At 42.6% G+C, this 26,572-nt stretch overlaps 1 protein-coding gene across 7 annotated transcripts in view; it reads right to left on the bottom strand.

The window, feature by feature from the left end:
• TBL1X (transducin beta like 1 X-linked) overlaps positions 1 to 26,343 on the bottom strand; it is a 507,113-nt gene extending 480,770 nt beyond the window's left edge. Inside the window, exons 1-3 of one of the 7 annotated variants that reach the window (XM_029604373.1) lie at positions 26,041 to 26,188; positions 24,591 to 24,779; positions 22,367 to 22,510 (exon numbers count right to left, since the gene is read on the bottom strand). The gene's annotated coding sequence lies outside the window, so the exon portion shown is untranslated. The other 6 variants (XM_029604372.1, XM_029604371.1, XM_029604377.1 and 3 more) reach the window with 6 other exon arrangements.
• Between the last annotated feature and the right edge of the window lie 229 nt (positions 26,344 to 26,572).

The raw sequence follows: 26,572 nt of genomic DNA on the forward strand, positions 1-26,572 counted from the left end.
GGATGTATATAAAGTTCAGACCTATGTTGCAAAACTAAGTACAAGTTGCTACTGTAAGGTGAAAAAGAAACCAATGCAATGTGATTGATATCCCAGAACCAGCTACTTTCAACATTGATAACATCACAACACTGCTCCAACAGGTGCAATGAAACCAAAACAGGCCGAAACAACATTACGAGTTAAACAAAATGGCACTTTTATTTATTGTAAAAACCTCAGAAGAGCTGCAAGAATAGGAAGACAAATGTGACAAGCAGATAACACAGTGGCAGCAACATCTAAGAAAGAACACCTGTAAGAGATGACAAAAAGATTAGCATTAACCTGTAACGTCTATGGTGTGAGCTTGAAAAGCAAGAAGATGAAAATGATAATTAGCAAAAAATAGCATTGCTATAAAAAAAAAAATACACTGATGGAATAAAATAGGAACAAATGAAAGAATATGGAGGTCAACTTTCAAAGGTTTAGATGCCTAACTTTTAGAGTTGGACTCCTGAATTTTTGGTCCTTTTGAAAAGTTTAATAGGGCCAAGTCCCTAAACAGATTTCTTGTTTCACAAGGCCCCTATATTTAGGAATTCTAAAATGTAGGTGGCTATCAAGGGGAAAGCCAGGGAATAAACATAGGTGTTTAGTACTGGGCATCTAAATCGAGACAAATGAATAGCAGCCCAAAATGTCTAAATTTATGATTCTAAGTTTTTGAGACCTAAATTTATGTAAATTTTCAGCTAAAAACTTAGAATCCTAATTTAGGTCCCTAAATTTACACAGCTTTTTAAAATATTGACTTTCAAAATATTTGGGCAGGAAGATCACAGAAAATGGAAAATGTCTAGCACAGGGCTTCCCATACTTGTCCTAGGGACCCCCACAGCCAGCCGGGTTTTCAGGATATCCACTATGAATAGCTAGCAGAAGAGCACATAACCCACTGGTCTTGAGTCCATCTGGCTACACGCTAGGAAATGAGAAAACCAAAAATTATTTTTGGGAATGTAAGGTAGGTGTTTGTTTTTTTTAGTAGGAATTTATACGTAAAAGCTAAAGAAAAGGCTATCAAGCGCTCATGCGGCTGCACCAGAGGTAGTGCTCTCCATACTCATTGGGTTACAGCAACCTGCTCTCCCCTGGACTAAGGGAGACTTTCAGTAATAAATGGCAGAAGACAGCCAGTCCCTATCAGTGGCTCTAATCATGATTCACCATGTATCACAGCTGGGGCTCCCAAATGGACAAAAAAATTGGTTAATTGGGCTGATGAGAGCAGAGGGATAAACCAGGGTCTTCTCTTGCATTTTACCATAAGGTATGACTACTTTGAGGAGATATATTTTTCTTTTTTTATTCTTTATTTTGAATTTTCTTAAATTATAACAGGCAAAAGAATAATATATAATATTACATATGTTCTCGACAACCAAAAAAAAAATTCTCAATATTACCCTTATAATCAAGTCTTAGTAATATCTTAAAGAAAATTGTTAAACCGTTGAAAAAGAAAATCAAACTGAGCGAAATTATCAAGTAATCATGGTGTTACCCATTATACAAGGCATATATTTTTCTTAACTGGAAAATATGGTTCTTTGGGACCACAGGCTCACTCCTGACTCAAAGTGGAGTCACTTCTATGCTAGAGGGGCCATGCATAAAGGAAGGACAAGGAAGAGGAAGTGAGAATTAAGCCAGGAGGAAGAACCCCAGAACAAAGGCTGCACAGTAATGCCTAGAAGGGGGGGTTTAAAACTGTGCCATTTCTTAAGGAAAGCTAAACTGTGCTCAGTTTTTGTTGGTGTTAACAAGCTTAGAGCTTGGCTCTTGGCAGTGAGGGAACGGCCAAAGCATATATAGTGCTCAGGTAGATCCAGAGTTTCTGTTCATAGATTTCCCTGTTGTTTTTCCAGGTTTCATAATATAAACTCGCTTAAAGAGACAAAGTTTGAAATGCCTGCATTTGTCCTGGATATCTGGGGACCCTCAGGAGTCACAAATACTCAGTCCATTGCAACTGTACAGAAAAAATGTTTAGTCTGCAGTTAGTCTGTTCAGGGATCCAGTCAGGAGAGCCTTACACCCCCCTCCACCATAGAAAAGAGATCCTTAAAAAAATAATATGAGTGCAATTATCCACACTCTTCACTGATCTCTTAAGGTGCTCCAGTAGTTGACTGAGGGATCCAGACACAACATAACTCACACAACTACTTACATACAACCCTGTGGGTTACAGTATTGTAGACATTTAAAAATTGTGCTTTACTTGATGCTGAAAACAAATTGACAATGAATCATTTGAAAAAAAACTGAACTACAATATAATAAACCTCCCATATCAAAATAGCACTAATTGCCAACACGCAAACAACCCTACCTATAAAATAGCAACACTGCAAATATTGCACCTATACACCTCCTATTATGAAAACAGAACAAGCTGAACTGCTATAGATCCCTATACAGAACTACATGCTAGTCACCATCAGAGCACAGACAAACCATCACCCATAAAAAGACCAAAAAATATAAAAGGAAACATGCAGACAAAAACTGAACTGGAAACCGCAACAAGCCAGACTCTGTATGCAGAGCAACAATCGAAAAACAGAAACATCACCATGCCACATCAAACTATAAAATTAAGAAATATAAATCATCATGACAGTAAAAGCATACACAAAGGAATATTTAAAAACAGCTGATAAAAAGAATATCCATTAAATACATTAAAAATTCTAAAATTTCCCAAACACTAATAAAACATTTCAAAACAGCAAACACAAAACACACAATAATTAAAACAAGATTTAAAAAGATTCCCCTGCTATCCATACTTGGGATCAATTTATTTCTAGTAAACCTAAGGTTGTCGTGGATTAATCAGAGGTGGGGGTGGAGGGAAAGCACACAAACTCTCTCTCTTCACTTACATACATGCACTCTCCAACATACACACACACTCATCTACATATCCTCTCAGATGCTCTTCCACACACAAACATGCTCTCTCTCTCTACTCCATATGTTCTCGCATACTCATTCTCATAAGCGCTCTCACACACACACACACACAGATGCTCTCTCTCGCTCTCCCCAGAACATAGAGCAGCATCAATCTCCTCCTTGGCCTATACAGCATCTCTCTCTCTCTCACACACACACACATGTGCGCTCTTTACGTACGGCATGGCATGGTATGGGTGGCATTCTATGGTATCGCCCCCTCCAGTACCTGTTAATGCTCCAAGTGGCTGGAAACAGCCCTTGAAACTGCATCAGGAATGGCTCACTGACATTTCTCTCATGGAACGATAGCAACAAAGTCCATGGCGCCTGACTGTGCCCATGGTGCTCTGCGGTCACATCCTGCGGCACCCAACTACGTAGGGCCTATAGCACTTTCACGCTCACCAATGATGGAGCACATCAAGGGCACCAAACACTGCTGCATCAAAGGCTTTGATGGCACTTGACTGAATCTTGATCAGTTCAACAGTATACAGCGCCAACCTTGGCACCATAGGCGACTGCGGAGCTCAACAGCCCAGCAGCACCGACAGAGACCCCAGTGCCCGAAAGCAATGGACTGGTGGTACCAAGGATGCCAGGTGCACCTGCAGGCAGAGGTTCTGCAGCTCCGACATGCCACATCAGTGCCCAGAGGAACAGACAACTGCAGCACCATCAATTGTTCCCCTCGGCTCACCTATGTATCCGAGGACGACAATGCCACTAGCTCGATGGCGACCCTCGCCAGTGGCTATGACCGATAATACCTCGCTAGCACTCAACACCAATGGTGCACGAATCCAGGCAGGGACTCTGATGTCCCCTGATCCCAGTGGCTCAGGGCCCCCCCTGAGATCATCAGCCTCCATGGTGTCTGATAACCGTAGGCCAGTGATGGGACAGCACAATGCCTCTCAGTGCCCTGTCGGGCACCAGACCACTGTGCCTTGATACCGCAGCATACCAGCATGCCTTGAGTAAAAATAGTGACCTTGGCACTCGATCCATTCAAGGTCAGAAACCCTGTCGTTCAAGGGTTTTAGTGGCACTAGAGGCAAGAGCTCTGGCAGTCAATGGCCTCAGGGACAATCAGAGCACTCAATGGCAATCCTAGTGCCTCGTTGGTGGTGCTCAACATTGTCGAGAGCGGCAACAAAAGGCATCGGAGGCCAACACGTCTGATGGCCTCCTTGGCGACCCCGCATCTTCATGGTATCGAGGGGGGGGGGGGGGGGGGTCGATAGTATCGGGGCAGCTCCACACCTTGATGGCATCAATGGCACCAATGACACAGAGGCATCAATGAAATTGAGAACAGCTCCAATGGCATCAGGGGGGGTGGGGGGACGACTATGGGTGCTTGATGGCAGACCTGGTCCCTGACACTAGAGGTTGGGGCCACTACTCTGAGGCCCAAGGCGCTCAACGACTCCAGTGCATCCAGACTTCACGTCCACAGATGCCTACAGCACAGAATGCCCTTATGGCATCGAGAGTGGTCACACACCTGATGGCATCAAAGGTGCCCTGGCACCTTGACGGCGTCAAGGTTGATTCTGACAATGGCAGTCCTGGTCCTCGCCGTGGTCCTGACATTGATGCATTAGATCAATGGTGTGCTGGTCACAGATGTGCACGAGCAACCATTACTTAGCATGGCACCAAAGGTGCGCCAAGCAAGTTGCTTGCCCAGGCTCCTGCTCACCCTCTCTCTCACAAGGAGACTGCACTGCCATCACCAGCAAGCAGCAGGGGAGGCTACATCATCCAGGGCTCCTGCCCGTGAAGATTAGTTCCTTTGAATGTGAGGAGGATGAGCTCTCCTTTACAATGTCTGAACCTCCATCGATGCCAATCAAAATCTGTGAAACAACAAGGAACTCCTTGCCAGTCCCCAGGCTCAACAGCCTACCCATGGACTGTATTCAGTCAGTCAATCCTGTCAGTACCTGAAAAAAGTACAAAGACAGACAGAGCAAGGAAAGGACACAAATACTAAGCTGTCAGTGCAGTATTTTTTTATTTTTATTAATAAGGGATAGAAAAGACTGTCAGGCTGCACAGCGACTAAGGCCCACCATGCAGCAGGCAGACAAAGGAAAGAAGAAAAAAGGAAGAGGACTAAAACTACCATAAGGTAAAAAAGAAAAACAGATGAGTCTCTAGAAACAAAATCACTTACAAAAACTGAGGAGAGAGCAAAGCTGAATACTGTGCGACATATGGCTCCCACGACCACACGGCTCCTCAGAAAACAAACAAAAAAAAACAGACTCTGCCCAGGGGGCAGGGTGATGACTTCAGCTGCACATGCTCAGTAGGGCATGTTTGAAAGTTCTAGATTGTTTGAGATCAAAGTTCCGTGCCGGGCTCCATCTGATGATGACACCCACATGTGAGGATAACCATCCTGCATATGTCCTTGGAAGAGAATAATTTACACAGGTTGCATCCACAATGTCAATGACTTCAGTTCTCAATTTTTATGCAGAGCAATATTTAACAAGAAAACTTCCTAGGCACTACATCAGCACCTATGATTCTCTAGAATCTGGATCATGTCAGTCTCTTAGCAGAGAGACAGCAGGATACTCATACTTTGAGGCATTGGCTTAGGCCTCCAAGTTGCTCAACAAGGAAGCCAGGTCTCTGTCACTCTCTCTTATTCAAATTTTTTTTTAAATTTAGTTTTTAATTTAATTTTTAATTTAAATTTAATCCACTTTTCAGACACTTCAAAGCGGATTACATTCAGTTACTGAACCTAAGGCAATGAAGGGTGAAGTGATTTGCCCAAGATCACAAGGAGTGGCAGCAGGATTAGTTGCTTAAGAGCATCATTAGGCACCAGGCTGAGAAGGGTATGAGGATAGTTGCCATGGAACATGGCTCCCAAGGCAAGGAATACCACTGGCACCCACATACCCCTCCCCCACAAGATTCTTTCAGTAGGAATCCCATAGCGCACACTCACACTGGGAAAAACTGGCCCAAAATGGACTTGGGGAACATGTGGGCTGATCAGGTGGTGGGGGAGGAGGATGTAGCAAGAGTGCTGTGCTACTACTGGATCAGAAAACAGCCAACACCTCTAGAGACAGGGAGATTATGAAGAGGGTCAAGGAGTACATGGCTTGCCCCTCAATCCTCCAGTACCCACCCGCGGCTTGGCGCCCACCTGCATCAATGGCACTGGCGGGGGAAGGGATCCAAAACGTGAGGGCTGGGCGACAAGGTTTAGCTGTATGGTCACTTCCAGCCCTCTCTCTCCTGCTCTTATTGCCATGAGCAGAATTAAAAGCTCCCATGAGCCATAGTTTGCCTGCATTTGCACTTCATAGTCTGACTCTCCACTAGCGGGCAGCTGCACAGCTCAAGCAGGTTATTCTCCATCACCAACTCCACGGCAAAACACTCAGACTGCGGCAACAGCAGACACTCACTGAAGATGCATGCTCAGATAACTCCAGGTTAGACCACCAGCTCTCCCCAAATGGGTCTAAAGGAACTAGTAAGCATGAGTTACACATGTACTAATAACCTATATATTTTCCCATTTAATTATCTTATGCGTGAAATAACATATGTGCCAGAAGCTGTCTAAAGGGAAAAAATCTTCACGTATTTGAATATTTTAAAGAGAGACTTTTCTATTAATCAAAAGGCAACGCAGCTGAAATCCTACCTCAGGTGCAAAGCTCTATACACCTCACAAAGGAGAAGATAAATCAACAGTTGTGTTTCTTCCAAAATCTGAAACTTGTTACTGGGACGAGGAAACCAAGGTGTTGAATGCCTCCAGGGAGGGAGCAAATATTAAATGCCAAACCTCGTATCACAAAGAAAAAAAAAATAGCTACGTGAGTGGTTCTGGGTTGTGTTTGCTTTTTTTGGAGGAGGATATACATCATTATATGCTAGCACTATGACATGCAGGTAGCAGGTCACCTTAGCTGATTATTTTAAATCTGCTGGGCAACTCCAGTCTTCAAGTGCCACAAACAAGGCTGGTTTTCAGGCTACCTGCAACAAATTTGTATGCATTTTCTCCATTGTATACAAATATCTCACATGCATATTCATTGTGGATATCCTGAAAAACAGGACTTGTGTGGCACTTGTGAATCAGGGCTGCTTATCCCTTTAGGTCATGAGATCTTACTAATAACAGGAGACAGAATAAAATAATAATAAAACAAAAACAAAAAAAACCAACCCATGAATTCTCCTTTGTCTTTCTGGCTTTTATTTCAGTCTCAAGAAGATATTACTGCTTAAGTAGTTGGTCATAAAACCTATTTTCACAGACCCCCTTAAATAGTTATGGTTTCAGGATATTCACAATAAATATGAATAAGGCATATTTGCATACAATGGAGGTACTGCATGCAAATATATCCATTGTGCATATCCTGAAAATCTGATTTTCTGGGTGTTCTTGTGGGCAGATTTGGGGATCCACTGATTTACAGAAGAGGAACATAACAGGATGCTGGAGGACTGCAAAACAGGTCTGTTTTTCAGGAGAAGCCTGTTGAATTATTCTAATCAAGGGCTGCTGTACCGATCACTTATCAGAATCCCATAGAGGCATCACACTGGTATAGGTAAAGCAAAAATTAGGCAAAAAAAAAAAAAACCCCCAAAAAAAACAAAAACCTAAACTGCAATAATAAAATACATCAAGACGGAAAAAAAAAAAAAAGGGAGAGACAACACATCCAAGAAAAACCTAGCTATTACTGCCGCTCGATGACATTCTGAAAACTCTGAGGTCTATTCAATCAAAACAGCACTAAAGCATTTACCACCATATTTGGTAAAACTGACAAAAACCAGTGATAAGTGTTATTGCCCTAAAAGCACCACCACTGAAGGAAGCATGCAAACAACATACAGACAACTGAACACAATGTTACTACAGGAGGGGTGGAGGGAGACGGGGAAAAGTATTTAGGGACTTAAAATATAAGCAATATTCGTGAACTGTGACTGCAGTCCCACCCCCCCTCCTGTCTCTACTTGCCAGCTGATAAGCGGCTGGTATAGGTATGCGGGAAGCTTCTCTCTGGTGTGTTACTGCCACTGAGGGCAGGACCAGGAGCCACCACAGCAGCTCTGCCCCCTCACAAAATTCTTCAACTATGCTATTTAAGAAAAAAATGTTAATAAAAGTTAAAAATAATTAAATTAGCATCCAAACTTTTATTCTGCACAGTTAAGGAAACATTCTGGACAAGATATTATACGTATTTACAGGCAGGATTTCAATGCAAGGTATCTACAAAATATGACTCTTAAAGAACAGCCATCTCAAAAGTGTGTGCAAGCTCATTCTCCTGCATTTCAGCCCAACCTCTCATGGGCCATTTAGCATGGTTTATTGATTAGACCCCAGGTGTTACATATTTTTTTTGATAAACCAAACAAAAAAAAAAACGACAGGTATCATATAGTACTTGTTTACACAGGAATACCACCGGCTGAAGAGCCCTGTATCTCTTTGGGATCATTTAGACCTATTCCACCATTTTCCACATCCATGTTTGTGCTGTAGAAGTCTCCCCTTTCTTTGGAAAGTGACTGGGAACTTAACTTCCAAAACCCTGCCACCCCCCCTCCCATAACCAGTATGCCATGCACCAAGCTCTGTCATTCAATAACTAGCCCACAAGGATACTTCAGAGACTCCTTTTGTGTGTTCAAAAATACCTTCTACATGAGAAATCTCCAAGATGTAGGCACTTAACTCAAAAGACCAAGCCTGCTTAGCTAGGAAAATGCAGAAAACAACTCCAGCAGTACTTGAAGCAAAACACCAAAAAAAAAAAAAAAAACCCACACAGATACACAAGGGAAAAAGAGGGAGAAAATCCATCAGAGTCCAGGGAGCCTTTCCCCCTGTCCCTTATTGGGAAGGCTACCAAACTTATGCTGACTCATACCACCACTGCTGTGATTGTTCAGCGTAAAACTGTTTGTTAGGATCAACATCCTTCTAATCAATTCCTTCACCTCTCATAAACCTCCGCCATCAAGTTCTTTACTGTTAGAAAGGCTCTTTCTGCGTCACGTAGCCACTTGGACTTCTGCAAACTTATTGGCAACCTGGCTGCTTTTTCTGCTCTGCACGCCAGACTGAAGCCACATGATCATCACAGGGAAGCCAGCCTAGGCAAACAAGCAAGTCCCAGAATGCAGCGGGGCACTGGCATTTATCTTCAAATCACATTGCACTTACATGTTCCTCTGAATCACCACAGTCACAAACTCAAGCACCCACAGTATTAAAATGATACACCCTACTGAAAACAAAAAAAAAAAAAAAAGGGTGGAGAGCTGAACGTTCTAAACACATTTCATAAGTCTTAACTTCAAACTATACCAATCATTATAATCTAAAAACAGAATATTTTATGAGATTCTGGGTGATTTGATAAGATATTAATGCATCATGTACCAGCCAATCAATGCCATGTTTCGCAGACTTGACTTTACTATTTTTTTTAAAAATGTATTTTACACAATGAAAAAAAAAAAAAAAAAAAAAAAAGATTTTAATTTATAAGAATCAGACACCACGAGACAGGGCGTTCACTATCTGAGTTAAACTGTCCCTTTCTCGATGTCCCTGTACAGAAACGTTGATTCAACCTAAAATGTTATCCGGTGGTATGGAGCATGAACACACAGACCTGGAAACAGACAAAATAAAGCAATGAAAGTTATTTTCTTTGAAAGTTCAGGGCCATACTTCCAACGGCACACACACAGCTATCAGCTATCCTCTAAGCTTCCATGAAAAGTGTCAGGGAGATATTGGGGGGGGGGGGGGGGGGGGTGCGGCGGTCGGAAGAGACAGGATCTGCCGGCAATCGGAGTACCAACATGGAAGAAAGTAAAAAAGTGTTCTCTTGGTGCACGCCAAGCCGTGACAGAAAAAAAAATTTAAACCTGTTTGTTCTAAAAAAAAAAAAAAATAATAATAATTTTGTCTTTTTTTTTGGGTGTACTGTATTTCAATTTGACATTCTATACCTGTGGGTAGCATTTCAATTTTGCTGACTTACTGAGTCAACAAAAGTGAATGGATTGCTTAACCCTATATATTCACTCACATTCACAGAGGCATGTTCTCTCTATTGTAATGTGGCTGACATTCAGGCCAATACAGAAAAACGCGCACAGGCCACTCTCCTGGAAGCGCGATTCAGGAGGGTGGCCTATGCAAATTAGGGCCCGAGGTAAAAGGAGCAGCGGCTGTCAGCGGGTTTGACAGCCGACGCTCAATTTTGCCGGCGTCTGTTCTCAAACCCGCTGACAGCCACGGGTTCAGAAAACAGACGCCGGCAAAATTGAGCGTCCGTCTTCCGACCCGCGGGCCAATTTTTTTATTTTTTTTTAACTTTTGGGGCCTCCGACTTAATATCGCTATGATTAAGTTGGAGGGTTTACAGAAAAGCAGTTTTTTCTGCTTTTCTGTACACTTCCCCGGCAGGTGTTACTTTCTGTATCGCTCGGGAATAATTAATAGGGCCATCAACATGCTTTTGCATGTTGCGGGCGCTATTAGTTTCGGGGGGGGGGGGGGGGGGGGGGGGGGGGGGGGGAGGTTGGACGCGCGTTTTCGATGCGCTATACTGTATAATGTGTAAAGCTAGCGCGTCGAAAACGCGTGTCCAAACATGGGCTAACAGTGCGCTCCATCAGAGCGCACTGTACTGTATCGGCCTGAGGTCATTCATGTTCCTTCAGCCTAAACCCGAACCCTTTGTCTAGTCCATATTATCTTGTTTGGCTAGCTAATCTGATGAGAAGTACTGGAAAAGTAACACGCTCAGCAAATTCCTAAAATTGGTTCTCTTCAAGCCAGTAAAGGAAGGCATTAGTGAACGTTGCAAGGCACTGATGGCATATTACTTACATGGTGCAAACTGAAACAGAGAGTATATGCTTTCTAGGAATGAACAGGGGATCAGTGAGCAGTAATATTTCAAAATTCCACCTAAGAAATGCATTGTGTTTCATGGGTAAGTTCAGGGGAAAAACGGACTAGCATCAGTTTAATGGATGTGAAAAGCTTTAAATCACTTTTCTATCCTCCATGCAAGGAATGGGCCACACAGATCCTACAGCTTTCACAATTACTGTGTTTATGGCACACAGCTCCCCCCAAGGGCTGCACAAGCCACAATAGGCACGTGGTAAGATGCCAAAAGAACGGGGAATAAAGAGGAGGAGTCAATGAGCAGATGCAGGGGAGCTTCCTTTCTATGAGTGTGTTGTATCTAGATTAACAAGACACCAGGGCTGTGAGTAAAGGAAACCAGAGCAGAGGAGAGATCGGCAATGAGCCGAAATTCCAACTTACCTAAATGTTGGCTCTTTACCCCAAAAGATTTTGGATCCACATCACAGAAGACGGAGAGACATGGCTTCAAAATTAATGAGGTAATACTTGAATACTGCATCTAGTTCTAGAGATCCACAAAAGGACACTGATCAAAAGGAGGGCCACCAAGATGGCGACTGGCCTGGACCACATGCCATATATAGAAAGATTTTAAGAGCTAAAAATGTACTCTCTAGAAGAAAAGGGGAGGGAGAGAGAAGCCATAAACTTTCAAGTATTTAGCAGACTTAAGTAAAGTATCATAAGGTAGTGTAACCTGCTTCCACAGTCTCTCAAATATCAGCAGGAAACTTCAACGGACAGGCTTTAGGTGTACTTTCATCTCAGTTCCTCAACCTTCTATGCTCCCATGTGACTCCATACAACACCACAGGATTCACTCCCTTTGAGTCCAACAGTCTTGTTTATTTTCTTGCACACAAGCAACAAAAAGTGCAGGTTTCAGTTAAGAGGCAGTATGTCGCATTCAATAAAGATCCAGAACTGACAGCACATCAGTAGATGTTAATGCCGTCTGATGCAATTTAATAGTCCAACCTCACGCAACACTGCTCATACTTCTGAGACTTCACCATTAGTGGAACTAGTGTAACCTTTTGGTACTCACATCAGGACAAGTTTGCCCCATGCCACAGCAAGAGGAATAAGAACATAAGATATGCCATTCTGGGTCAGACCAAGGGTCCATCAAGCCCAGTATCCTGTTTCCAAAACCGGCCAATCCAAATCACAAGTACCTGGAAAGTACCCAAACATTAAATAGATCCCAAGGTACTAATGCTGGTAACAAGGAGTGGTATTCCTTATTGATTAATAGCAGTTTCTAGATTTCTCAAGGAACTTATCCAAACCTTTTTTTACACTACACTAACTGCCTTCATCACATCCTCTGCCAATGAATTCTAGAGCTTAATTGTGCGTTGAATGAAAAAAGTGTCTCTGATTTATTTTAAATGTGATACTTGCTAACATGGAGTGCTCCCTAGTCCTTCTATTGTCTGAAAGAGTAAATAACCAATTCACATTTATCCATTCAAGTCCTTTCATGATTTTGTAGACCTCTCTCATAGCCCCCCTCAGCCATCTCTTCTCCAAGCTGATTAGCCCTAACCTCTTTAGCCTTTCCTCATAGGGGAGCTGTTCCATGCTCTTTATCATTTTGGTCGCCCTTCTCTGCACTTTCTCCAGTGCAACTATATCTTTTTTTGAGATGCGGCGACCAGAATTGCACACAGTATTCAAGGTTTGGTCTCAGTAAATTGACATTTCCTTTCTGGACCTTACAAAAGCTCAAAAGGGAGCTGGGTCCTCTAGAGCTACATGCTGGAGATGTTGCTTATTCCAGTGCTCTCCAAGGAGTAGCCTCACAAACACTGGGCATGCGCAGAGCAAAATGTTTAAAAATTCCACAAGAGGCTGCTTTAGTATCATATCAGCTAGTAACCATGGGTTACAGTTGCATTCTCCATATAATGAGACAGAAGGACAAGAGGGTCAGCATATGAAGAGGAGGACGACTCCTAGAACAGAGGCGGTAAGGACCAGAACCAGTGGCAAAACTCAAGCAGGCTAGAGACAAACCTATAGAGAACCTACATGGGCATGTTGTTACAATGTAAAATAAGCAGACCTTGCCTTATTTGTTCAGTTATATGTAAACCGATGTGATATTTCGATCGAATGTCGGTATATAAAAGCAATTAAATAAATAAAATTAAATGAATTACTATTCGGGGGCGGGGGCAGTTTTTCTTCATTAAATTTCGAAAGAGTATGTTTGGGAGAAGGAAAAAAAATAATAAAAAAGAGAAGACAACACATGAGCACAATTTACAAATCACCTTCCCATGGGGTCACAATGAGAGAAACTCCATGACAGTTTATGTAGGATAGGCCTTTTTCATCCTAAGAGTAAAATACAACAAACTGCAGCATTAAAATAGAGTGCGAGGGGAAACATCAAGCAAACTAAACAAAAATGTCAACATTTAAAAAAAAAATAATAATAATTCATCAAAAAAGCCCTCCTCCAGAATATCATCACTATGACTAGAACTGGAGCAAAAGCTGCATGTAAAGCACCATATAGCTTTTTATTTATTTTTAATTCTTTATTTTCAATTGTTTTGAAACAATTACCCAAGAAATATAACTCTTGTACAGAAAACTTAAAGGTCTTAAACAGAAACAATATCATGCAGAATTACAAAATATATTTAATGCAATATTTATCACATTAAGACATCAAAAAAATATATCAGATAATAAGGAGATGGGTAAGGAACATCTAGAGGCATTAATTTCACTTTAACATGAAGTGCTATAATCTGTGCTGATTAGTGCTAGGAACATACATACATTTTATTTTCTCCTATTCTAATGCAACTGTTAAAGGGAGATGAGATGTCAAAATTCAACGGGTTCAGAAAAAATGTAGTTGTTATTCTTTTAAGTAATACATGCCTTACATGGGTATTTCAGGGTGAATCGGGTCCCCAACTTTATTATATCTGATCTCATAGCAAGACATTTTTTGATGATGTTGGGTGGCTTTGACTACATCCGGAAAGACCCGGATAGGATGACCATAAAATTTTTCTTGTCTATGTCTGAAGAATAGTCGCAGAACATTATTCCTTTCTGATAAAAAGGCAAAAGAAATAATTAACGGTTTTCTCTGGTCAATTTCTACATCCTGAGATGTCTCAATAAGATTTGTTAAATTTAAGGATAAAGGTATATTTTGCTCCTCTATCTGAGCTGTCTGTTGCAAGTAAAAAGCTTTAACTATTACCAGTAGGGCTGATTCTGGAATTTTCAAAAACCTTGTTGAAGATATGTCTTAAACAAATTCAAAGGGGAAATAAGTTTAACAGGAAAATTAAGTATCCTTAAATTATGGGCTCTTAAGGAGTTTTCAACTGCCTATTTTATTTATTTAGTGCTTTTTTATACCGGCATTAATGATACAATCATATCATGTCGGTTTACAGGGAACCAGGGTGAAAACAACATAACCTTAAATATTATTAAACCAGAGAAGAGAGGCAGAAGTTACAATAAAACGGGGGAATGGAACTGGGGGGAAGAAGAAGAAGACAAAGCAGACAGTAACTCAATGACAGAAGCAAATATTTACAGTGTCCCAGACAGCACCAGCAAAAATATACATTCAACTTTTTAAAAACTAAACTACTCTGTCCCTTCCACCACCACCACCACCCCCCCATTTTTATGTTTTCAAGAAATGTCATTCATTTCAACACAAAAATTACCATGCAAATCAATGATGGGATAAGCAAATTTTGTCCAGATCAAAAAAAATTATGAATTTTTAATTCACTCCAGCATGGATGCTTCTATTATACTCTGTTTTCAGAGATTTTCAACGTGCTCTGAAATTAAAAGTTCTACTACTTTGCACCTAGTAGATTCTGAGACGTTCTGCTCTCCATGCGTTATATAACTAATGAAATTCGGCTAGAACACATCTCTTCTGTTAAGTGAGCACAATCCAAAAGGCGAACGCAAACACAACAGAATTTCGCACCTCCAGACCTAGTGATGACAAAAGGCAAGAGCATAAAAACTCAGCAAAATTTAAGAGGGAATCGGGGAAAGCCAGGGCTGAGCAGAAAGAAAACATTTAACCACATATCATAGATTCACAAGCCTGCTTTGGATCAAGCAGAGCTGAATGGGGTAGTCATGGATGATGTATGAATAAACTACGCCACATCAACGAAGGCCCAATGATTAGAGAGCTGAAGAATAGGCTTCTGTTTGTATGATGGAAAACCCTTTTCAAATATCAAAAAGAAGAACAATTTAGCAACCAGAACAACCTGTCCAAACGCTCTCAGAAAAACAAGAGAATGACGGGGCAGCCAAGAGGATACAGCACAGAGCCACGACCCAACCAGCCTCTTAAGGGTACCTGCCTTGCCCAAAAATCTCTTTACGAGAAGCTCAGTTAATAAACAACAATATAAAAGTGTTTGACTCCAGGATAAAGATAGGAACTTCTTGTAAACACTGAAAAAATAAAACTACGAGGCCTGCTTATTAAAAATGTTTTCCAGGAAACCCTAACTAATGCTGTTGATTATGTACTTCAAACAACAACGTCTACCTCATGCCAATGTAATATTTAACCTGGAGCCAATCATGTAAGAGCGCACCAAACATTACATTTCTATCCTAGGCCCAAGGAAAGCAGAATTATGCATGGCAACATAGTAAATGACAGCAGGAAGAGACCATGTCCCTATCCAGTCTGCCCAGTTTTTCTTGCTACACTGGTAAAGAAGAATCTTAGCTAACCACCTGCAAGATTTCTCCTTGTCTTGAACAGCGTTTTTGTCTTCCTCCATCATCTCGGGTCGAACCAGGCCTGGATTTCCCAAAAGGCACACTAGGCCTGTGCCCAGGATGGCAAAACTCTGGGAGGCCCCCCCCATATAGGATTTTCTGTCTCCCCCAGAGTGCTGAATCTCACATCATCCTTCTACAGTCCCCCACCACCTCCCGCGCAGAGAAGGGGAGATGAGGGGCGAGGCTGGATGAGACAGAGCAAGTACAAAACAGGTCTATTCCCTATTCCGTCCCATCCCCTCCTGGTCTCTACAGGGAACAGGAAGAGAAGGGTGAGGCCACAGCAGACAAAAGCCACTCTGCTCTCCAATCCCAACCCCCCCATCTCTCCTCTTCTTACTGATCGATACTGTAACGTGCGGTTGAAGACATGAGGGGAGGAGGTTAAGCCTGAGGCAGATAACCTGTGCCTTATAACTTCTGCTCTATTGTCCCTTTCCGGTGTGGGGGGGGCCTTCTAAATCCATCACTGGATAGAAAAGTATAAAAGATTCCCAATTAGTTCCCTTCACCACTCATGTCTAACCACAAGGATCTGAAATAATCTAATCCAAACAGCTAACAATACAAGCATGGCCACTGCCCAAACATCCAGCCTCTTAGGCCCCCTTCGTAACTTGCTAGACAGGACTACATGAGCAGCTGCGTTTCTGCTAGGACTTCTAGTGCATTACAGCCTGCCAGACAGACCCAACTGCTAGCTGATTCTACCATCGTAGCTTGTCAGCAAACCCAGCAACGTGGATCCCTGTGTTGCCGGACTTTAACCACTTTGAAATATATCCTGGCAACCTCAACACCCATAGTTGGATCAGGTAACCAAATCACTATGAATGCTTAAATATGTGTCACTAGCTCATGCTTTCTGCTCTTATACTTAGAGATGGTAACTTTTAAACAGTCGCACACATATGCACGTTCACCGGCTAGCATCCAGAGACACGTCCATTTTATAACATACACGCTTACTCATAGTATAAAATAGGCTGGAAACGCATACATGTGCGCATGCTTTTAAATGGATGTGCGTGCAAATGACCCATCTACTGCGCAGGTGAGGGAATTGTATAAGAGATATGCACTGATGCCACAGGAGTTTTCTCAGTTCATTCCCAGTTCAGGGATAGGACTTCCCAAGCCCCCCCTAGTTTAATAGTCTCCCTTTCTCCCTGTTAGCCCCAACCCTTAAAAAAAAAAAAAATCTAGACAGCACGGTTTTATTACACATCATCCGTAGTAGTAGTAAAGTTATGCTGTAGGGGACCCCCAACACATGCAAGTATTTACAAGCACATCTCTTGGTCTTCCCTGACACGCCCATGCCCAGACCACGCCCACACTGCCCCTTTCTAAAAACATTTTTTTTTGGACTTGTGCATGTAGCAGGAGATACGTGCGAACATGGGTGTCTTATAAAATTCACTTGGCACACGCCATTCTGATTTTTGCATGTATCTCCTTGGCTTTGGCACGCTCAGGGCTTTTAAAATTTGCCCTTAAGCAACTAAGGATGCTCTGTGCATGTGAATATAATGAGAAGCTTGGGAGTGAGCACCAAGGTGGCGTGGATTACAAATTGGTCAATTGATAAGAACCTACTCTGAAGAGAAAATCGTGTAAAGTGGAGTGCCACAGGGATCGATGTTTGGACCGGTTCTGTTCAATATCTTTGCGAGCAACATTGCGGAGGGAATAGAAGGTAAAATTTGTCCCTTTGCAGATGATACTAAGATCTGCAATAAAGTGGACAAGCCTGAGGGAGTAGAGAGAATGAGACGTGATTTAAGAAAGCTTGAAGAGTGGTCAAAGATTTGGCAGCTGGGATTCAATGCCAAGAAGTGCAGAGTCATGCATCTGGCGTGCGGCGCTCCAAAAGAGCTTTATGTGATGGGGGGTGAAAGACTAATGCGCACTGACTGGGAAAGGAACCTTGATGTGATAGTGTCTGATGATCTGAAGGCAGCGAAGCAATGTGACAAGGCAATAGTTAAAGCCAGAAGAATGCTGGGCTGCACAGACAGGCCGATTCAATAAAGTCCGCGGGAGAGCGGGCCCGGCGCGCGCACAGGCTACTCGCCTGTGCGTGCGATTCAGTATTTAAATTAGGTCCGGCGGTAGAAACGGGTAAAAGGCGGTGCTAGGGACACTAGCGCGTCCCTAGCGCCTCTTTTTGGCCCGGAGCGGTGGCTATCAGCGGGTTTGACAGCCGATGCTCAATTTTGCCGGCGTTGGTTATCGAGCCCGCTAATAGCCATGGGCTCGGAAACCGGACGCTGGCAAAATTGAGCATCCGGTTTTCGACCCGACAGCCACCGGCCGACTTCAAAATTTTTTTTTTCTTTTTACCCTTCGGGACCTCCGCCATGATATTAAGTCGGAGGGTGCGCAGAAAAGCAGTTTTTATTGCTTTTCTGTGCAATTTCCCGGTGCCCAAAGAAATTAGCGCCTACCTTTGGGTAGGCGCTAATTTCTGAAAGTAAAATGTGCGGCTTGGCTGCACATTTTACTTACTGAATCGCGCACGAATACCTAATAGGGCCAACAACATGCATTTGCATGTTGAGGGCGCTATTAGATTCGGCGGGTTGGACGTGCGTTTTCCGCCCCTTACTGAATAAGGGGTAAGGGAAAACGTGCGTCCAATGGCAGGTTAACAGTGTACTGTATCGGCCCGAGAGAGAGGAATAACCAGTAAGAAGTAAAGAGGATTTATATTCAGACAACCAACAAGGACTGAATTGCACAGGCAGGGTAAACAAGCGTGGGAGTAGCTTGCTTATTACGGCAGTTACTACCTCAAACCAATTAGCTAGATACTTCACTTAGATGCAGCTCCAGCACTGCTGTCTGCATCGATGGTGGGGGTGGAAGGGAATTGGAACCAATAAGTTACAAATAAGGGCCCTGACCTCAGCAGTCAGATAAGTATGAAAAAAATAGGTGTAAAAGCTTGCTGGGCAGACTGGATGGGCCGTTTGGTCTTCTTCTGCTGTCACTTCTATGTTAGAAAAAGGAGGTGATAATCTCCTTGAACAGGTCCTTGGTGAGGCCTCACCTGGAGTACTGTGTTTAGTACTGGTGCCCATATCTCAAAAAGGATAGACAGGATGGAGGCAGTCCAGAGAAGGGCGACCAAAATGGTGTGAGGTCTGTATGAGAAGACTTATGAGGAGAGGCTTAAGGACCTGAATATGTATATCCTGGAAGAGAGGAGGTGCAGGGGAGATATGATACAGACCTTCAGATACCTGAAAGGAATTAATGATGCACATTTGACAAACCTTTTCTGTTGGAAAGAAATCAGTAGAACTAGGGGTCACGAAATGAAAATCCAGGAAGGACAACTCAGAACCAATTTCAGGGAATATTTCTTCACAGAGAAGCTGGTTAATGCATGGAATGCCCTTCTGGAGGAGGTGAAGACGAAAACAATGAAAGAATTCACAGGGACATGGGATAAACACTGTGGATCCCTAAAGGCTAGAGGATGAAAATGAAGAAGGAATGTACGGGGGTAACTTGTTGGTTATACTGTTGATACAACTCCATCGTTGCTTTCTGCTTGAAGGGCAGTGGGAAAAGGGGAATTAGATTCAGACAGCAACCAAGAAAGGCCCCGACTTTTACGGTTTGGGAACAAATAAACATGGTGGGTAACTTGCCGATGTGGCAGTTACTGCCCTTAACCAATAAGCCTGATACTTTGATGCAACTCCCTGCTTCAAAGACAAGGCGTAATGGAGAATTGGATTCAAACAGCAACCAACAGGGGCCCTGACTTCTACGGTCTGGGAAACAGATAAGCATGGGCGTAACCTACCCAGTGAGGCAGACACTACCTTAAGCTTGCTGGGCAGACTGAATGGACCCTCACTTCCACAGTGATCAAACACATAGCGGGGCTATTTCATTTGTTGATATTCATTCCATCTCTATCAAGGTTGGGAAAGAATATAGAAAAATCATCCAAGCCATCTTTGTTCATTAAAGATGAAAGAGCACCACCCTTGCTATCCTTGTGCTACATCCTCTTTACGTTTTTATTTAATGTACTGTTGAGATGCAAATTCTTGGAATCTTACATAAAACTATCCATTCTGAAAATATAGTTTAACTAGCCTTTAAGCCCGTTAAAACGGGCGAGATTCCATCAGTCAGACCGGCACGGTTAGAGCTGCTCTGTTCTCCACAACTTCCCTTTTCCTTCTATCCCCTCATCTCTCTACAACCCAGCCCTCCTCCACTCTTTTTTCTCTTCTCCAGAACTTCTTACCCTTCCCACTTGTTCAGTCATATCCTCTTCCCTTTTCCTTCCCCTCTCACCTTCCCCTTCTCCCCTCTCCCTCAGCCCTCCTCCACTCCCTTTTTCTGTACTCCCCAACTTTACCCTCCCCACTTACTCACATCCTCTTCCTTCCCCTCCGCCCTCCTCCATTCCCTCTTCTCTTATCCAGAATGCGTGCCTGATGCTTAGATACCGCTGCTGCTCCATGGGAGGTCTCCAGGCGTCTCTCTCTCTTGCGCGCCTCTCCACCAGGCTCGTTGCTGGCCCGCCTGACGCTCGGTGATGAGGCGCGCACGCGAGAGAGAGAACCCTGGAGACCTCCCATTTCTATGTCTGTGCCGTCGCTTCTCCCTGCGAAAGAGAGAGAGACCCCCTGGAGACCTTCTGTGCTGCAGTCGCCACTGCTCCTCCCCGCCGCTTCATTCCTTCCCAGCACCATGTTGCTGCCCTCTGACCGACGTGCTCTTGCGCATGCACAGTAGAGCTGCTCTCTACTGCGCACGTCAGTCCAAGCCCATTTATATGGTAGATATTCTTGGCAGTGCTGTCATAGAAACATAGAAACAGAAATGACGGCAGAAGAAGACCAAATGGCCCATCTAGTCTGCCCAGCAAGCTACGCACTTTATCAGTGGCCATCACAGGTGCTTGCTATTCAGAAATATACAACTTGTAATCATCCCTCAACTATGCCATTTTTAAGCAAGTTTCATTCAGTGCAAAGCGCCTAGTGCCATTTCTGTCTCTGTACTGGGGGCCCTTGCTGCAGCCAGATTTGGCAGGAAACATCTCTTACTGACATGCCAACACGCCTGACAAGGCCATCCATGAACTGGCAGGAGCAGGCGGGAAATGGAGCATAAAACACAAAAAGACTACAAAATGCTCCTTTCCTAGGTTATGTTAGAGGGGTACACATCTCCAGCTTGCTGATGGATATAATCTGCAGAATTCAGAAAGAGGGCTCCACTGGCGATGAGCTTCAAATCATTGATGAGACCATGGCAAGCAGAAGCAATGGGGATCACGATACTGATAGTCGTCATCATTACTGCTCACGGCACTTCATGTGATGAGGAAATGGTGTCATCCTGATTATTTGATACTTCCTGTCTTAGAAACATTCTGATGCAGTGCAGGCACTGACTACCACCTTGCAGAAACCTCTCTCACTATTCCAGGCACCTGATTTGTCAAGACATCAAGCACAACAGAAGAAAATCCTGAATAAAGCTGGACCACTATGTGACCACAAACCAACATGTAACTCCCTATACATCATGGAATTAGATATAAGCTATTAATCAGCTTGTAATTCTTGCATTATCATACAGCTTGGGAATGGTAGACTGGCCCCATAAATATCTTAAAGAGAAGGCAGCTCCTCCACGAACATCAGGTAATCTATATGAACCTGTGTAAGCCACGGCTGTCCATACCTAGAATTGAAGCTGGTATGGGACTTATTGAAATCGATTACACTTAGAGAACTACGATAACAGGCCTTCAGGCCTTCTGAAGGGCATCAACAGACACAAATGCTCAAATAATGCTGCAGTATGAAAGCGAGCAAGCATCATCAGTCTCAAAGTCCTTAAGCTTGGACAATGGTTTGGACCAAGAGAAGGAATGACTGAAAATCCAGCAGCATACGAAGGGAAGGCATTACCAAAATAAGGAAAAATTATTAAAGAATCAGACCGGCAAACAAGGAAAGGTAACTGGCAGAAACACAAGTATAGTGGGAAATACAGAGTTACTTCAGAAACCTCACGTGGACCAAGGCATGACACACAGTAGTGGTTAAGGAGAGGCGAGCTGAAACCAACAGATGAGAGATTGATAACTACAGCATGGGATAGTGGACTACAGACAAGATGGCTCACAGCCAGCACAGAAAATAAAGAAGCTGTGATCACCTGGAACATTCCTATTTCAAGCAATCAATGCTAGAAAACAAGGATTAATAGACAAGAACAGTATTGCTGATAGACATGTCAGTACCCAGTGACTATACTGCGGACACTATGAAGAAAGCATAGATCCTTAAGTACCAAAAGATGCGATCAGAGACCAAGAAAATGTGGCAGACAGATCCAGAAATAGTCCCAATTATACTGGGGGCCACTGGCCTGATTAAAAAATTTCCAAGTACACCTTGAAATGATGCCTATAAAAATTACATCCTATGAACTCCAGAAGGCTCTCTTTGGCACAATGCAAATACTAGAAAGGGCATTAGAAGTAAAGTTGAGCGACTGATATTATTTCCAACATACCCTGGGTTTATGAATGGGGTTCATGCCTGTCAATCTATGTGCAAAACAAATCCTTTTGGAGACACTGTCCCAAAACAATATTTTGCAGCATTGCTGATGGGAATTCGGAAACAATCAGCAGTAATCAGTGCAGTCGCTTGATACCTTAAAGAAATAAATAAAAGTGACATTGAAAAGTTTGCATTGAATGTTTATATAACATCTGATGGATATAATAACAGATTATATCCATCAGATTATATGCACAGATTATATCCATCAGCAAATAGCATTAAAAGCTTAGCATCTTCCAGCAGTGACCCGGGGGATGATGAGAGGGGTCCCACCGTTGATGATAATAATGATGATATTATTGATATTGATAATGATGTTGCTGGTATGGTGGTATTGTTGTGTAGATTATGGCATTATTGGTAATCTGGAAATGGCATCCTTAAGATTCTTAGTTCTTGCAGCTTGTAATTACCCCCCAAATTTCAGCATGGGCAACATAAACAACTACCTATGGTGCCAAATATCCGTACTGGAACAGAGCCTACTTCCATATGCTTTAGGGGCCATGCACAGATGCACCTCAGAACCCCACTCTCCAATCCTGTTATAGGCACCAAAATTTTAAATCCGACCCAGCCTAAAATCCATTACCTTTCTTAACCTGGTCTTTGAGACTGCCCATCCAGGCTGGTTTTCAGGATATCCACAATGAGTATACACAAGATACATATATATTTACATACAGTCTCTCTCAGGCATGTTCCTTTTACATATCCTGAAAACCGTTCAAGCTATGAGGTTTTCCCTTAATGTTTCTTCACAGAGATTACAAACCACTTTCAGGAAGCTTTCAAGCCTGCCTTTGACCATCCCTAGACCCTTCTGAGAGCAAAATATGTTTCTGTTCAAACCTACATGTGTGCCACACTTTAAAAAGCACATGGTATGTATGTGTGCTACTCACATATAAAAAGGTGTGTATTTCTGCACAGGGGGACCCTAATCTCTATCTAAAAAAAAATAACACTTGGATATTTTTTTTCAGCCAATTACCAACCTACAGAAAAGCAATGAGATTTAATTTGGCTGTCCATTTTCCAATAAGATACTTTTCAGTATACAAGATGCCTACATGTGACATGAGAGCTTGCAATTAAAGAGGCCAAGGATCATTAGCTTATCAGTATGTTGCAATTACAAGTTAACTAGGATAAGACATACACTGTAGGCAACTAAAACCAATATTAAAAGCTTTGACAAATAACATGAAAAGTAAATTGATTTCACAATTTAAAGTACATTTCTCCTGTAGGACACTACAGTAGCGATAAACATCTGTACCAGGCACACTAGTTTTCTCTTAATGTCTCATGATGATCCAGTTTATCATTTTACATAAACATACATACACAACTGAAGCTCAATAATGTTCTTTTAAATTACGATAATGCATTTAATGTAAACCACATGGCACTCATTAGCCTCAGAACTACCTCGTTTGATTTAATAAGACTGGAAACTAATTATTACACACTGTATTACAAAGAAATAATAAAAAAAAAAAACAGGTACTGTAAATGGGTGATTTAGACAAAACTTCTGACGTGACTTCGGGGATCCACCGCAGCTCAGGCTGCATGAAATGCAGAGGATGAATGGGATTCCCCTCCCCCACCCCTCAGGCTTGTGGAAACTCCATACCATGCAGCACGAATGCCTGACATTTTTAAAGTTTTTTCATTGCGAAACACGGCGCTTTGCTGTGAAATAATCACTCAGCAAGCAACCCCCTCGGTCTGTCCATTGACTACACGGAGGGGGGCTAACACGTACACTTTAGCCCTAGCCTGGTGGGAGTCGACGCACTTTATTCTCGTGCAATTTCACAAACCTTTTCCCCGGTTCCTGCCCGCATACAAAAATACACTCATGGTATTAACAATACATTTCTCAAGACCGTTCAGAAAGCTTGGGAAAAAACAATACTAACTCGCTGATTGTAAGACAATTACAACCTACAAGCAAAAAAAAAAGTAAATCGATAAAAAACACACCAAGCCAGCCATGATACTAAAGTAGAGAGCCCAACATACAAGGAAGTTTGTTGCAGCCACACCGAGGCCCTTCTTGTAAACTGAACCACAAGTGTGTGGGGGAGGGGGAGGGGAAGGGAACGGCACAAATTCCACCCCCGGCTCCCCTGACAAATAATCCACAGTTCCGTACTCACCCCCGCACTCGGCGTGGATTCAAGGCACAGCTCGCACCGGGGGAGGGGGAGGGGGGAAGCCTCAACTTCTGCAGGAAACAACAGGCATGCAAGCCACACGAGGGGGGGGGGGGGCACTTTTTCACTTGCAGTGCATGGTGACGCTTCCTTCGTAAATCCTCGGCAGACAACCCCTACCAGCACGGGAACCTTTAAAAAAAAAAAAAACCCTGAATTGATCGCCGCAATATCCACCCCCACATACACACAAAACAAAAATACAAATAGAAATTCCTGAAAGAACGCCCCCGGGGGTGGCCGGAGGATAATGGAAAGTTTTGGTGTGGAATGGCGGTCAGGAGGTGCCACAAACTACTTCATTAGCAGAGTTAGCAGATGTGTCTGTGAGTGAGTGAGTGAGTGAAGCTTCCAGAGACAGAACAGAAGCAGCAGCTGAGGAGGGAAAGAGAGAGAGCCACATACACATACAGACTGAGACACTCAGTCAGTGACCTCCTAGGGGAAAAAAGCAGCCACCGGCCAGAAATAAGAAAGATGGCTTGTTTTGTTTTGCTTCTTTCTTCTACCTACCCCTCCCCCACCGCTGCAAAAAAAAAAAAAAGCAACCCTATTAAATACATTAAAATGAAAGCCTCAATTACACTCTGGGTAACCCCCCTCTCAGTCATCTATTATTATGCACAGCTTTGTGAATCTGCTGCTCTTTTGGCTTTAGAAATCCACTCTAAACATATCTAGATGCGAAAATAAAAAGTCAAATTACCCTTAGGGGACTCGGATAGTACCAGTCATCATCCTAATAAGATATATTTTATACATGGAGCTTTGGAGTAGCTCTATAAGTTTTAATAAAAATAAATATGTTGGTGTTTGCAATATTATCAGCAAGTTTCAGGCTGAGGAGAATGTTTTCTGGGTCACAGAGACACACACACATATATATATAAATATATATATATGTATATGTGACCCAGAAAACACACACACATACATATATACATACACACGTTTTCAAAAGGTACATTGAAAAGGATTATTTTCAATCTATTGTATTTAGAACAAGTCCAATTGGTTGACTACTTCCGAAGGAAATGTTGTGATTATATTATTTAGACAACATACATCATTATACAGCACACACTGTCGTATGATTTCAGTTTTCATAAAAAATCGAAGCATTTCCAAATTAATTGTATGTATGTATATATGCGTGTGTGTGTGTGTGTATGTACATTTCTTCCAGTAAACCACACAGTACACACTACTGCAATTATATGAAAGACTGTACCAAATTAAACCACTTTCAAAACAAAATATCGAGTATTATCACTGTCAAAACTGAACCAAAATATAAAGCGATCCCAATGCTCCTTATAATACAAAACACTGATGAGTTCACGTATTTCTAGAACAGCTTTAGTATACATAACAACAACAAAAAATGACTTACAGAATCTCCATAATTATGAATCAGCAGAATGGATTATACTGTGTCACTTTCAATTCAGTTCAATGCCATCTAGTCATATTTTGACGCTGAGCACCCTGCCCCCTTTATCATTTTTTCTCTTGTTTTGCACAGATTAATAATGCTAAAGTATTACGTTTCGAGCGAGAAAAAAAAAAGACGGCAAGAATGCAGAATACAAACCCTGTCTAAGCAAATGATGCAACATTGCCCTGGTTCCATGTGCTTCCCTTCCCCCACCCGATCGCTGGTGGGAGTGCTGGGTTTTTTTTCGCCTGTAGGGTCACATTGTGGTTGATTGATTCTCCTTTCGCCTTGCTCAGTCATTCAGATTTGGAAAGTAAATAACAAGTTGACATCATTACAGCTCTCTGCATTACTGTGATACATTTCTGTGTTACCACGCAGCTTCTAATAGCTGCGCTGCTTCAAAACGTTGCTATTGCTTGTGGAGGTTGGCTGTTAACGTAGTTGTTCATAGTGGATTATTTTAAGGTGAGCTAAATTAACATTA

This window comes from Rhinatrema bivittatum, chromosome 5, assembly GCF_901001135.1.
Source record: "Rhinatrema bivittatum chromosome 5, aRhiBiv1.1, whole genome shotgun sequence".
Taxonomy (NCBI): domain Eukaryota; kingdom Metazoa; phylum Chordata; class Amphibia; order Gymnophiona; family Rhinatrematidae; genus Rhinatrema; species Rhinatrema bivittatum.